We start from the raw sequence: 15,938 nt of genomic DNA on the forward strand, positions 1-15,938 counted from the left end.
TTTTAGAACAAAGCTCCAGAATATTTACAGAAATACCCCTCCAAAAAAAAAAAAATTCAACATCTAACAAGGTAAAATTCACAATATTTTAATTTCCATAAAAAATTACTAGGGATTCAAAGAAGGAACATATAACCCACAGAGAGGAGAAAAAAACATCAGTAAAAATAACACAGGTGACAGAATTAGAAGACAAAGACAGTAAAAGCATAATTATAACTACAATTGATACGTAAAATGAAGAAGGTCGAGAAAAGCTTCGGCATGTTAACTAAAAACATAGAAGAAAAGACCAAACTGAGCAGCTACAGAGGAAAAATACAGTAGATGAGATTAACACTGCAGAAGAAACAAAAGACTGAGCTTGAGGACATAATGACAGAAACTGTCCAAAAATAAAACACAAAGCAAAAAGAATACAGGAAAAAATGAACAAATCATCAGTGAACTGTGGTTGGAAAATTTCAAATAGCCTAATATACATGGAATCCTATTTTATAATACACAATTTATAATTATATCATATACATATTATTATACGCCCTTAAACGTGGATGGGGGCAGGAAAAATGTTTGAAAACTCTAACTGTCCAACTGGGCAACATGGGAAAACCGTATTTCTACTAAAGATATTTTAAAAAATTAGCTGGGCACAGTGGTGCATGCCTGTGTAGTCCCAGCTAATTGGAAGGCTAAGGTGGGAGGATCATTTGCGCCCAAGAGGTAGAGGAGGAGGCAGAGGCTTCAGTGAGCTGAGACTGCATCACTGCACATCAGCCTGGGCAACAGAGTGGGACCTTGTCTCAAAAAAAAAAAAAAAAAATTATAACTGAAAAATTTCCACTTGTGATGAAAACTATAAACCCAGAGACCCAAGAAGCTCAACAAACCTCAAACACCAGAGACGTGAAAAAAACTACACCAAGGCACATCATCAACTCAAAACCAATGATAATGAGAATATCCTAAAGACAGCCAGAAAAAAGGGACAAATTATAAATAGAGTAACACATATATGAATGATGGGAGACTTCTCATTGAAAACCAAGAAAGCCAGAAGCCAGTGGAACAACTGAGAGTACTGAAAGGAAAAAAACAAAAAAACTCCCAGAAAAACCCTATCAACTTAGAAAGCTATACCTGGTGAAAATATATTTCAAAGATGAAGGCAGTCAGGCACGGTGGCTCACGCCTGTAATCCCAGCATTTTGGGAGACTGAGGCAGGAAGATCACTTGAAGCCAGGAGTTCAAGACCGCCCTGGCCAACATGGCAAGACTCTGTCTCTACTTAAAGTATAAAAAAAAAAAAAAAAAAAATTAGCCAGGCATGGTGGTGGGTACCTGTAATCCCAGCTACTCAAGAAGCTGAGGTAGAAGAATCGCTTGAACCTGGGAGGAAGAGGTTGTAGTGAGCCAAGATTGCACCACCGCACTCCAGCTTGAGTGATAGAGCGAGACTATCTCAAAAAAACACAAACAAAAAGAAAAACAAATAGCCAGGGGTGCATGCCTGTAATCCCAGCTACTCAGGAGGCTGAGGCCCAGGAATCGCTTGAACCCGGGAGGTGGAGGTTGCAGTGAGCTGAGATTGTGCCACTGCACTCCAGCCTGGGTGACACAGCAAGACTGTGTCTCAAAAGAAAAGAAAAGATGAAGGCAAATATTTTTTCAGTCATACACAGCTGACAGAAGTCATCACCAATAGACCAGCACTACCAGATATGTTAAAGGAAGCCATTTAGGCAGAAGGAAACTGATCCCGGATGGAAATCTGGATCTACACAAAGGAATGAAGAGCAAGGAAAATGGCAAATAAGTGGGCGAATATAAAAGACTTTTTCTCTTTATTTTCAAAAATCTCTTTTAAAAAGATAACTGACCAGTTGGCTGGGTGTGGTGGCTCATGCCTGTAATCCCAGCAGTTTGGGAGGCGAAGGCAGGTGGATTACAAGGTCAGGAGTTCAAGACCCGTCTGGCCAATATGGTGAAATCCTGTCTCTACTAAAAATACAAAAATTAGCTGGGCGTGGTGGTGCACGCCTGTAGTCCCAGCTACTCGGGAGGCTGAGGCAGGAGAATCGCTTGAACCCTGAAGGCAGAGGTTGCAGTGAGCTGGGATCGTGCCACTGCACTCCAGCCTGGGAAACAGAGTGAGACTCTGTCTCAAAAAAAAGATAACTGACCACTTGACCCCTTAAACAAAAATAACAATAATGTATAACAGGGCTAATAACATTTTGAAATAAAAATGTATGACAATAGAAGCATAAAAACCTGGAGTGAGAAACAGAAGTTCACGCCTATAAGGTTTTACCTCACAGGTGTGTGGATGCACTTCTGGTGCCTTTTTTTGGATTAGGCCCACTCTTATGGTCTCATTTAACCTTAATTACCTTCTTTAAAGGCCCTATCTCCAAATTCAACAAATGAATTTTGGTGGGCAGAGGGTCACAGTTTAGTTCATAACAGAAGGTAAAAGATACCATGCGTTAGCACTAATTAAGAGAAAGCTGTAGTGGCTATATTAATATAAAACAAAGTAGATTTCAGATCAAAGAACATTACCAGGGATAAAGAAAGTTATTTTCATCATAATAAAAGGGTTGATTAAACAAAAGAACATATAATCCTAAAAGTTTAAGCAGCTAAAAGAACTCAAAATACATGAAGCAAAAGCTGATAGAACTGAAAGGAAAAATAGACATATCCAGAATTATAGTCAGAGGTTTCAATATTGTTCTCTCAATAATCGATAGAATAAGACAGGAAATCTGTAAGAATACAGACGATTTGAACGACATGATCAGCAACTTAACCTATTTGACATTTATAAAGCATTCCACCCAACAACAGTGAATACATATTCAGGTATACAATATTTAGCAACATAAGAATGTATTCTGGGCCAAAAACAAGTCTTAATAAATTTTGACAGGTTCAAATCAAAGTATGTTCTCTGACCACAATGAATGATATGAAAGTAGAAATCAGTGACAGAAAGATACTCAGAAAATTCCCAAATACTTGGAAACTAAACAACATACTTCTAAATAACTCATTGGTCAAAGATGAATCAGAAGAGAAATTAGTATTTTGAACTGAATAAAGATAAAAATACAGCATGTCAAAATCCATATGACATAGCTAAAGTAGCAATTAGAGGGAAATTTATAGCAGCAAACACCTACAGGTTGATCATCCCTTATCCAAAATGCTTGGAACAAGCAGTGTTCCAAATTTTGATTTTTTTTTCCAGTTTTGCAATATTTGCATTATACTGGTTGAGCATCCCTAATCAGAAAATCTAAAATTCAAAATGCTCCAATGAGCATTTCCTTTGAAGATCATGTTGATGTTCAAAAAGTTTCAGATTTTGGAGCAGTTTGTAGGAAAAAGAATAGCAAATTAAACACTGAGTAATGTAAAGAAAAGAAATAATGAAGATTAAAAGCCCAGCATCATGGTGTGTTCCTATAGTCCCAGCTACTTAGGAGGCTGAGGCAGGAGGATCTTTTGAGCCCAGGAGTTAGAGGTCAGCCTGGGCAATGTAGCGAGAACCCATCTCAAACACACATACACAAACACAGAGAGAGAAAGAGAGGGAAAAAAATACTGACCACAGCAGAAATCAATGAAATTGGAAACAGAAAAACAATGAAAACAAAAACTGATATTTTGAGATCAATAAAACTGATAAACCTCTAGCCACACTGATCAGGAAAAAAAAGGCACAGATTACCAACATCAAAAATAAAAAAGAGCACATCAAATACAGATTCTACTGATTTTAAAAGGATAATAAGAGAATATTTATGAACATCTTTTTGCCAGTAAGTTTGACAACAGACAAAATGAATAAATGTCTTCAATGACACCAACAGAAAAAGACTACTGGAACAAATAAAAAATCATACTTCATCAAAACTGAAAAATTTTCAAAAGACTGTTATGAAAAGCAAGACATGAACTGGGAGAAAATATCTGTAAAACGTGTAGGTCTTACATGATATAAATCAGTGTTCCCCAACCTTTTTGGCACCAGGGACCAGTTTAGTGGAAGACAGTTTTTCCACAGGGGCAGGGGATGATTTCAGGATGAAACTGTTCCATCTCAGATCATAAGGCATTAGATTCTCATAAGGGGTGCACAACTTAGATCCCTCGCACACGCAGTTCACAATGGGATTTGCACTCCTATGAGAATCTAATGCCACTGCTGACCTTACTGGAGGCAGAGCTCAGGCAGCAATGCTCATTCACCTGCCACTCACCTTCTGCTGTGCATTCTGGGGGTGAGGGGGTAACCTCTGATATAAGTCATATAATATATAAAGAACTATTAAAATTCAATAAGACAAATAACCCCTCACCCCCAAAATGGGCAAAAGATTTGAAGAGATACCACCAAAAAAGACATATGGATGGCAAATTTGGACATGAAGAACACTGACATCATTAGTCATGAGGGAAAAGCAAATTAAAACTATGGCTAAGACAAAAAAGACTGACTATACTGCTCCACGTGGAGCAACTGGAACTCTCACACACTGCTGTGGAATTTTAAAATGCTATAACCAATTTGTAAACAGTATGGCAGTACCTTAAAAAGTTAACTGCATACCTAACATATGACCCAGCAATTTAACTAAGTATTTACCTAAGAGCAATTTAAAATGTCTGCTCAAAGATTTGCACGTGAAAGCTCACTGCAGAATTATTCATAAGAGCAAAAAACTGAAAACCCAAATATACTTCAACAAGTGAATAAACAAACTGCAATATATCCATATAATGGAATGCTACTCAGCAGTGAAAAAGGAACTAATTATTGATACACAACATGGACGAATCCCAAAATAATTACAGTGAGTGAAATAGGTCAGACAAAAAAAGAATATACTGTATGACTCCATTTACATAAAATTCTAGAAAATGCAAACTAATACATAATGGACAGAAGGCAAATCAATGGTTGCCTGAAGACACTGAGGTAGGGGGAGAGGATTACAAAGGGGCACAAAGAAACATCTGGGTGTGACAAATATGTTCACTGTCATGCTTGCAGTGGGGGTATGATGGGTCTATACATATTGCAAAACTCGCCAAATTGTATACTTCAAATACGTGCAATTTAAACTACACTGGAATGATGAATAGCTATGAGGTCTGATGGCAGGGCTCAGACAGGCCTTACACCACTTCCTGCCAGGTAATCTTGATTCAGTTTATCCACCTTCTTTGCCACAACACTTTCCCGTTTATTAAAAGGTAACACCAGCCTGGAGGACTGTTGGAAGGATTACTTTGTGTTTTGGAGTATTTTTCTGGTTACTAGAGAACAGGTGCAAACTACTATTATCCATCTAAGAGAGAATGGTAATATTAAGCTTGAAGAGGAAAGAGAATGCTCCTTGTTAGACAAACAAGCAAGATCTGCGTGTGCAGCTTGGAACACAACCTGTATACAGCCCCATCAAGAAGCACAGCTGACTTCTAAAAGATTTCCATTCTTATTTTGCTTTTGCACTTGAATCCTGGGAGACTGGAGGTTAGAAGAAAAGACTAGCTCTTGAAAAACTGTAAAGGATGACAAGAATAAAATGCAATATTGTTTGGACCTTCAGATGCTCATTAGGAACAAAAGCAAAGTAGAGTAAGGAAAAGAACAAGGGAATAAAAATCCAAAGTTCCCCAGGCTGGCCTATCTACATGCTTTGCCACAAGCTCACAGTCCAGAATTGGGCCTGCAAAAACTTACTCTGCACATGTTATACCACTGCCATTTTATTTGTTTTCTTTATCAGAGACATTTTTCTTTAGGGTAAGGAAAATCTTATTGAAAACCTTAAAACAACAACAACAACAACAACAAAAACTGGTGATTCCTGGAGCAGATGTGGCTGTGTATCCTCCTATTTCTCTTTTTGCCTTTACAGTTAATAACCAAGATGGGTTCACTGTATTTATGCTACATAACCCAAAGCTGCATTTGTACACATCCCCTGGGATCACAGTGGTCTCTTCTCTTTCTAACTGGAACAGGGTTTTACAGCAGAAGTAATAAGCTTCATGTCAACATTTTCAAGGAAACTGACAATATAATTCCTTTGTCTCCCACTGGCTCTGTTGCTCCTTGCAGAACACTGAAGTATTCTGATACAAGGACATACTGTTAAAAAGTGCTTTGTGGTGGCAAGAAGCAAATGATTTAGAGTGCAGGCTATAATTAAACCTGATATATTGGAATCTTCTATTTGTAGCAACCATCTTACCAAAGAGAGGTATCTGTAACGAAGAAACGGAAATGGCAAACCAGTCTCCCTCCAGGGACAATGAGGGCACTGTTACAGTTCCATCCTCATTTCCTGACTAATTCTAAAATGGCCACCCCAAGTAAGTATAATTTTGTCTTATTTTTGTGGATTGGAACCTCTGAATCTGATCACTTTGTTAAATAGCACAATAAATTGTGACTTTTCTGAATTTTATTTTACTCTCAAACATCACAGACTATAAAACTACCACTTGGTTCATGTTCATATGTTAATTCTTCTGCTGCTCGCCGAAGACCATCCAAACATCCTTACTGTAGCCTAACTGTTGACTATCAAACTGAAAGAAGGAGGCTGAGCTGCCGGATGCACAAAGGAACATTTCCTTCTACATTAGAGACTCTGGTCCTCTCTGCCTTTCAGTACACAGATGTCCACTGCTTGAGAGGTTCTGCGTCTTCCACCCTTACCTCATCTTTTCTTTTCATTTATCAAAACACTAATATGAGCAAATGAGAAATTCATTTTCTTTTTTTGGTTCCTGTACTCTAAGATGGCTACCCGCTGCTTTCTTCACAGCACGAGTTCCACTTTTAAACATCACCTCGACAATCTTTTCTTCTTTTCCAAGATGTCTTCATCTGTCCTTTGGCAAAGAGAGAAAAACAAGAAAGCTTTTCTTCTTATTGATTCTGTCAAGCACTGTGAAATCCAGATAGTCTGAACACAGGAATGGAGAAAAGTCACCTGGGTGACAGGGGAAACTAGAGAAGAGAGGGCTGTGAGGTAAGGGCGAGCAGGTATTAGTGCTTCACGAACAGCTCCTGGAAACGAAAGCTCAGAGACTACAAATCTGCATGAAGGACTTCTTTGAACCTTGAGAAGAAAGGTGATAAGAACTGAAAACCTAATATAACCCTGAATACCTGGGAGGATAACAGAAGAAGAGAGTTGAGAGGCAAAGGAGAATAAGCTCATTTGTGGAGCTTGTGCAGCTTCTGTTCTGAAGCCCAGCATGGGCACAGGCCAAACAGGGCAGCAAGCCCAGGACTCGAGTGGACTCCTAGCCTCCCCTGAGCCTCAAGATCAGGATTACAACCACACTATGGCCCCATTTTGTGCTCTCCATGCACTGAAAAATTTGACAGGGAAAACAGAACTAAATATGTTCAGGCAAGAGACTGCGTTCTCGGCAACAGCCTTTTTAACTCCTCTTTCTTTGGGTCTATGAACAGGGTTTGCCAAAAATTCTTTGGGCCAATGATCCTAAACAGCGCAATGTTTCTCATTAATTTAGAAAATGTCCACAGAAAACCAAAGGTGTATCTTTTGCTAGGTACTGGAGACACAAAGAGGAAGAAGACTCTTTCTCTACTCTGAAAAGTATTACAGTACAATTGAAGACACAGCCGTACAACTTACCATGCATGGTGCGGAAAGTGCTCCGACAGAGGAAGCAAAGGATGCTAGCATCCAATCTTCAAAACTTAGGGGTGGGGATGTAAGGACAGACGTGGGGGAAGCGACATGGAAGAAAATGGCTGCTTAGAGAAGTTTAAGCCTAAACATCAAAGGTGAGTCATCAAAATAATAATAATAACAAAATGTGTCAAGGGATCTAAAACAGTTTGGTTTAGAGAGTGGAATGTAAATGTGCAGAAAGGAAAGAGAGAGATGGCAGTAGGAGGAGGAGGCAGAGGCCAGATCCCGAAGGGACTAGAAACAATTTCAAACGTTCATAGACAAATAAAGCCACATTTCTAAAAAACTAAAGGTAATCACTAATAGAAAGAATAGTATTTTCCAAATCTCCAAAGAAGAAGGAAAATAATGGAAGTGAAAAAAGATAAGACAAAACACAATAAAACCACCAAGGAAACCATAAAACAAAATAAACAGGAAAAGGGCTAAACATAATTACAATAAAATCAAATAGTTAAATTCATCTACCAAAAGACAAACTTTCACACTGGATTAAAAAACACAGTTATGTGTCTTTAACAAGAGTTACATGTAACACAAAATGACATAAAAAGTAAAGGTGTGTGGCAGCAGGTGCCTATAGTCTCAGCTACTTGGAAGGATCATTATATTCCAAGACTTCAACGCTGTAGTGCACTGTGATTGCCTCCTGTGAACAGCCACTGCACTTCAGCCTGGGCAACACAGTGGAATCCTGTCTCTTAAAAAAAAAAAAATGCTAAAGATATGGGAAGGATCAGAAGAAACAGAAAAAAAAAATCCACAACTATAGTTAGAGACTAAACAAATTAGGGGATAAAAAGGACAGAAAAGAACGAAATATGTTTATAAAGTTGACTTATGATATAATTATAGTACTTTATACCCTAGAAACACAAATTCTATTCAAATGTTCACGGAATATTTATAAAAACTACCCAAGTATAAGGCCGCAAATAAAATCTCAAATTCAGAAATGCATTTTACAGCCTCTATTTTCTGTTAATGTAATAAGAAAATAAGACTTAATCACCTGGGAATAGAGAATAAAACTAAGCAATATTAACAGGAAATGTTTTAACCTGAAATGTTTTTATTTTTAAATAAGAGAATTATTTTTAAAGCATTAAGCATTTAACTCAGAAACTTGGAAGAAGGGCAACAGAATAAATAAAAAAGTAGAAAAAAGAACTAAAGGCGGGGGAAAGGTATACAAATATACAAAATGCTATAAGCATTGTAGACCACAAAAAAAAAAATATATATATACACACACACATATGCATATTTACATCACACATATATGCATATATATATGTACACACACACACACACACATATGCATATTTATATCAAAATCAAGAGTTGGTTCTCTAAAAAAAAGATGCCCTCCAAAAAAACAAATCCAATTGGTGCCAGCTCAGTCGCAATAGAGTAAAGCATCAGGTAGATTTCTAAGGTTCCCAACTCCAGGCTCTGGCTCTCAGATGGCATCTCTAGAGCTGCCTGGAGCTGGGGGGAACTTGCTGTCCTGAAGGGAAGGACACAAGCCTGGCTGGACTTGCCACCTGTTAACTGTAGAGCCTTTGGGCCATAAATGAACACAGGCAGCAGCCAGGCAGTGGTCAATGTGAGCCTTGGGTGAAACCAAGTGCTGTGCTGGCTTCAGGAATGACCCAGCACAGTCCCAGTGGTGGCCACAGTGGTGCTTGCTTGTGTCACCCCTCCCCCAGCACCAGGCAGCTCAGCACAGAGAGAGAGAGAGAGAGACTCCATGTGTTTGGGGAAAAGTCAGGGAAGAGAACAAGAGTTTCTGCCTAGTAATCCAGGGAATTCTCTTCGATTTTACCCAACACCACCAAGGTGGTACCTCTACAAGTCTACAAGGGCCAGAGCGTTACTGAGCTTGGGGTGCCCCCTAATGCAGACACAGCTGCAGTGACCAAAGACTTAAATCACAACACTCAAGACTCTCTAAATACCTGGAAAGCCTTCCCAAGAAGGATGAATACAAACAAGCCCAGACCGCAAAGACTACAATAAATACCTAACTCTTCAATGCCCAGATACCGACAAAGATCCATAAGCATCAAGACCGTCCAAGAAAACATGACCTCACCAAATGAACTAAATAAGAGACCAGTGAACAATGCCAGCAAGACAGAGATATGTGAGCTTTCAGATAAAAATTTCAAAATAGCTGTTTTGAGGAAGCTTTATGAAATTTGAGATAACACAGAAGGAACGCAGAATCCTATAACATTTTACGGATATTGAAATAGTTAAAAAGAATCAAGCAGAAAAATGCAACATATTGAAGAATGCATCAGAGTCTCTAACAGCAGAACTGATAAAGGAGAAGAAAGAATTAGTAAGTTTGAAGACAGGCTATTTGAAAATACAGTCAAAGACAAAAGAAAAAAGAATAAGAAAGAATGAAGCACACCTACAAGATCTAGACAGTAGCCTCAAAAGGGCAAATCAAATAGTTATTGGCCTTAAAAAGGAGATAGAGATATTGGGGTAGAAAGTCTATTCCAAGGGATAATCAGAGAGAACTTCCTAAACTTAGAGAAAGATATCAATATTCAAGAATAAAAGGTTACAGAACCCCACCAAGCAGATTTAACCCAAAGAAGACTACCTCAAGGCATTTAATAACCAAACTCCCAAATGTCAAGGATAAACAAAGGATCCTAAAAGCAGCAAGAGAAAAGAAACAATATATACAATGGAGTTCCAATATGTCTGGCAGCAGACTTCTCAGTGGAAACCTTACAGGCCAGGGAAGAGTGGCATGACATATTTAAAGGGGAAGAGCGGCCTGACATATTTAAAGTGCTGAAGGAACTATATTTTACCCTAGAATAGTATATCCAGTGAAAATATCCTTCAAACGTGAGGGAGAAATAAAGACTTTCCCAGACAAACAAAAGCTGAGGGATTTCATCAACACCAGACCCATCCTACAAGAAATGCTAAAGGTAGCTCTTCAATCTGAAAGAAAAGGATGCCAGTGAGCAATAAGAAATCATCTGAAGGTACAAAACTCACTGGTAACCATAAGTACACAGAAAAACACAGAATATTATAACACTGTAATTGTGGTGTATAAACTACGCATACCTTGAGCAGAAAGACTAAAAGATGAACCTATTAAAATAATTACAACAACTTTTCAAGACATAGACTGCATAATAAGATATAAACAGAAACAACAAAAAGTTAAAAAGTGGAGGGGTGAAGTTAAAGTGTAGAGTTTTTATTAGTTTTCTCTTTGCTTGTCAGTTTGTTTCTGCAATCAGTGTTAAGCCTGTCATCAGTTTAAAATAATGGGTTATTAAATAGTATTTGCAAGCCTCATGGTAATGTCAAGTCAAGAGACATGCAACAGATACACAAACAATAAAATGCAAGAAATTAAAACATACCATATGAGAAAATCACCTTCACAAAGAGAAGGAAAGACCACAAAACAACCAGAAAACAAATAACAAAACGGCAGGAGTAAGTCCTTACTTATCAACAATAATATGGAATATAAATGGATGAAACTCTCCAATCACAAGATACAGAGTGGCTGAATGGATTAAAAAAATGGGACTCAACAATCCATTGCCTACAAGAAACACACTTCACCTATAAAGACACATATAGGCTTAAAATAAAAGGATGGAAAAAGATATTCTACGCAAATGAAAACCAAAAAAGAGCAAGAGGAACTGGACTTAAATCAGACAAAATAGATAGCAAGACAAAAATTAGACAAAGAGACAAAGAAGGTCATTATATAACGGTAAAGTGGCCCATTCAGCAAAAGAATATAACAATTGTAAATACATATGCACCCAACACTGGAGCACCCAGATAGATAAAGCAAATATTATTAGAGCTAAAGGGAGAGATAGATCCCAATAAAATAAAAGCTGGAGACTTCAACACCCCACTTTCAGCACTAGATCAAACATCCAGACAGAAAATCAACAAATATCAAACTTCATCTGCACTACAGACTAAATAGACTTAGTAGATATTGACAAACCATATCATCCAAAAGCTGCAGAATATACATTCTTCTCCTTAGCACATGGGTCATTTTCAAGAATAGTTCATATGTTAGGCCACAAAACAATTCTTTAAAAATTCAAGAAAATTGAAATTCTATCAAGTATCTTCTCTGACCACAATGGAAAAAAACTAGAAATCAATAACAAGAGGAATTCCAGAAACTATTCAAACAGAAAATAAACAATATGCTCTTGAATAACCATTGGGTCAATGAAGAAATTAAGAAAGAAATTAAAACAGTCTGAAGCAAATGAAAATGGAAACACAACATACCAAAATTTATGGGATACAGCAAAAGCAGTATTAAGAGGAAAGTTTATAGCAATAAGCACCTAAAACAAAAAAGTAGAAAAACTTCAAATAAACAACCTAACAATATATCTTAAAGAATTAGAAAAGCAAGAGCAAACCAAACCCATAATTAGTAGACAAAGGGAAATAATAAAGATCAGAGCAGAAATAAATGAAACAAAAAAAGATATAAAAGATCAACAAAATGAAAAGTTAGGTTTCAAAAGATAAACAAAATCATTAAACCTTTAGCCAGACTAAGAAAAAAAGAGAGAAGATCAAATAAATAAAAACAGAAATGAAAAAGGAGGCATTTGGCCAGGTGCAACGGCTCACACATGTAATTCCAGCACTTTGGGAGGCCAAGAAAGGTGGATAGCTTGAGCTCAGGAGTTCAAGATCAGCCTGGGCAACATGGTGAAATCCCGTCTCTGCCAAAAATATTTTTAAAAAATTAGCCGGGCCTGGCGGCATGCAAGGGAACTTTTGGGAGTGACAAAAAGGATCCGTATATACATCATCCTATATGTAGACACTGTGTAGCTACTGAGCATCTGAAATGTGGCTATTGTAACTGAGAAACTAAATTTTAAATACAATTTAAATAAATGTAAGTTTAAAATTTAAAAATTGATACTGGACTTATTGGAAAACGTTTAAGTATCTTTGGACAAACTTAAGTATGAGAATCTATGTTTTCAACTCTAAATTTTATGAAATCTAAATACAAATCAAGTATTCTGATGAAAATTTAGCATCTGAATTGGGATGTAAATGTAAAATGTTCACTGGATTTTGAAAACTTAGTCTCAAAAAAATGAATGTGAAATGGCTTACTAACAATTTTGTCATACTGATTACATGTTGAAATAATTTTTGACTTACTGTGTTAAATAAAATACATTATTAAAATTATTTGTTTCTTTTAACCCGTTAAATGTGGTAGCTACCAAAAAATGTAAAATTACCTATCTCACATTACATTTCAACTGGATAGTGCTGTTCTACATCTTCACTGTGGTGGTAGAAACATCTGTCAAAACTGTACACTTAAAATGCATACATTTTGTTGTATAAAAATTATGCCTCAATAAAGTAGATAAAAATATTAAATTGGTAGTGAATATATGCTTGTGTGTGTGTGCACATATGTGTGGGAAGGAGGGAGTATGTGTCAATGAGTATCTTGCTTGTGATCTTTCCTCATCAATAATCAGAGAGGAAAAAAATTCACTGAGTATATACATGCAAAAGTAACTGTTCTCCTGAAGAGTCACCATATTAAATTATGTTATAGTTATTTAATGTGTGCATCCCTCACTAGCCTTTGAGCTTCTTGGAGGCAGGAACCCTGTTTTGTTCATCTCTATATAAACCTAGCACTTAACATAGAAAGTTAACATCGTACCTTAGCAGTGTTTTGCAACTGGAGAATTCTCCCAGATACTTTATATAGTTTAATTCTGTCAAAATCCCTGTAAATTTGGTATTATTAGTGCCAGTTTTCAGATGAAAAACTGAGGGTGAGAAGGTCACAAAGGTTAAAGTAACTCACCAAATATCCAGAGCTAGTAAGTAAAAGAGCATGTTCCAAACTCAGACTCACAAGTCCCAGGCCCATTCTTCCACCCTGCTCCATACTGCCACCTCTCCACATGGGCATTTCACAACTGTATCTGATGAATGACTGAGTCAAAGTAAAGATTTGTATTTAGGGGCAGTGGAACCACAGAAACTTTCCTGAACTTCCAGTGTTACAGCTTCATAGTCTTGAATAGGCTCTCTCTAGACAAAGAGCCACCTGGCAGCTCTTACTAGAAGATCAGAAAGGATGACTATAGTATGGAAAAAAAATTCCATCCCAATTAAACTTTCCATTTGGGAGTCTGAAGAAAAATAACACAGAACAAAGAGGATGGGAAAGAGAAAAAAGGAAATGCTGAATCTGCTAATATAGCTAATTAATGCAAAAGAATGAATGTAACAGCAACTTCAGCATTCAAAAATGAAAAGTTAGGAGATCTAGAGAGGTACAGTTTCTAAGTTTTTTGGAGCTGTCCTTTAATTAGCCTCCCTGAATCTCAGCATTCCTGTTCGAATAATCCATATTTCTGGTTATTTATTCAGCTCCCCACTGCTACACAATACCAAGCCATATGCTGCAGAAATATATCACTTCATATTTGCACTCAACCATCCAAAGACACTGGCAATTCAGACCTTTAAGAAGCTTAAGGAAAAGTCCCTTCAGAACATTGTGTTAAGGGTAGAAGACCCAAGAAGCCAAATGCATCTTCTATTTATGCTATTTACTTGAGAGAAGGTGGGTCATTTCAACAAAAGGACAAGCAATTAGAAGGGTAAGGGAGATAAACAAAAGACTCAAGAGAGTAAAGCTAGCAAAAATCAGCTAAACACAAAAGGCCTCTGAGTAATTTCTCATGCTCCTCTCTGCATTTTTTTTTTTAATTGTTTTTAAAAGCAATTCCTCGAAGGAAGACTTTTGGTCAATGCAAGGTCTGGTACACACTGGACAAATGAAGAGGTCTACCGTGCCTCCAGCCCTCCAGAAGCCTTTAAAGATAAGATATTTTAGAAACATACACAGTAAGTCATTACTTAACATCATAGATAGACTTGGAAATGGCAACTTTAAGTAAAACGGGATATAGGAGGTCAGATCCTCAAATAACACCGTTATAACAATGATCAGAAAAACTGGTTTCATTACACATCATTTCACTTAAAGTTGTGGTTTCCAAGAATGTTACTGATGGTGTTAAGTGAGGACTTACTGTACCTGGATAATCCTAACATCATTTTAAACACAAAAATGGTCACTGTAGAATTTGTTATAATGGCAAAACATTGGAAATATCCTCAATGCCAACAACAGAAGAATACTAAGTAAGTTACAGTCCCTTAGAGGCCATGATGCAGTTACTGAAAACTCTCATGAAGATTGTTCACAGCATGGGAAACAGCATGTTATGTTTGAAATGTAGCAATATAGAAAATCGTATGTGTGGCAGGCTTAAAAAGTTGTTAAAAATTATAGAAAAAAAGACTAGAAGAAAATATACACCCAAAGACAGGCTATGTTTAGGTCACAGAACTGTTTTCCTAACTTTGTGGAGATGGAAATTCTGTCTTAGGTATTTCTGTGTATGCCCAGTACTTAACATAGTACCTTGTCAATGTTTTATAGCAGTTTTGTATGTTAGTATTCTAAATTCTATTTAACAAATATATATCACATTTCTGAAAAACCTTTCTAAAGAAATATCTTAGTTCAACAGAACTTTCAGTATACTTGAAGTTTTAAGACAGGAGACTCTGGCTCCATTTCTTTTTTTCTTGTTTTTTTTAAATCTCAACTTGCTCCTTCTGTAGGGCACAATTTCATAATGACTAGAATCTTCCAACCACATAAACATGCTCAATTTTTTTTTTTAAAGTCCCTTGACCCTGTACCACACCCTGGTTATCCCCTCAGCCTTCGCCCACACACTTCTCTACTCCCCTTCCTAGACAGGGTCTCAAGAGTTATCAATATAAGCTTCCTCTCCCCTTTTTGCTTCTAACTTTAGGATTCCATAAAATAACTGTGAAACTAATATAAGATCCACTTTCAGGAATTAGAGTATAAATAATAAGACACACAAGGAAAGTACTATAAATAAAAGTTTCTAGAACTGTCTTGCACATTTTCATATTTCCTAAGTTAGGCATACAGCACATGTACAACTCATTACTTAATGAGGAGTGAAAAATACCAATGATATACTGCTTTCAATAAAAATACAGACAAACATATGGCATAGATTGGTCTATGTGATATATAC

General features: G+C 37.0%; 1 protein-coding gene across 4 annotated transcripts in view; it reads right to left on the reverse strand.

The window, feature by feature from the left end:
- The window catches only part of CTNNBL1 (catenin beta like 1), a 179,035-nt gene that overhangs the window by 76,294 nt on the left and 86,803 nt on the right, over positions 1–15,938 (reverse strand). The window lies entirely within an intron of this gene.

The sequence above is a fragment of the Hylobates moloch genome, unplaced genomic scaffold, assembly GCF_009828535.3.
Source record: "Hylobates moloch isolate HMO894 unplaced genomic scaffold, HMol_V3 SCAFFOLD_21, whole genome shotgun sequence".
Lineage (NCBI taxonomy): Eukaryota > Metazoa > Chordata > Mammalia > Primates > Hylobatidae > Hylobates > Hylobates moloch.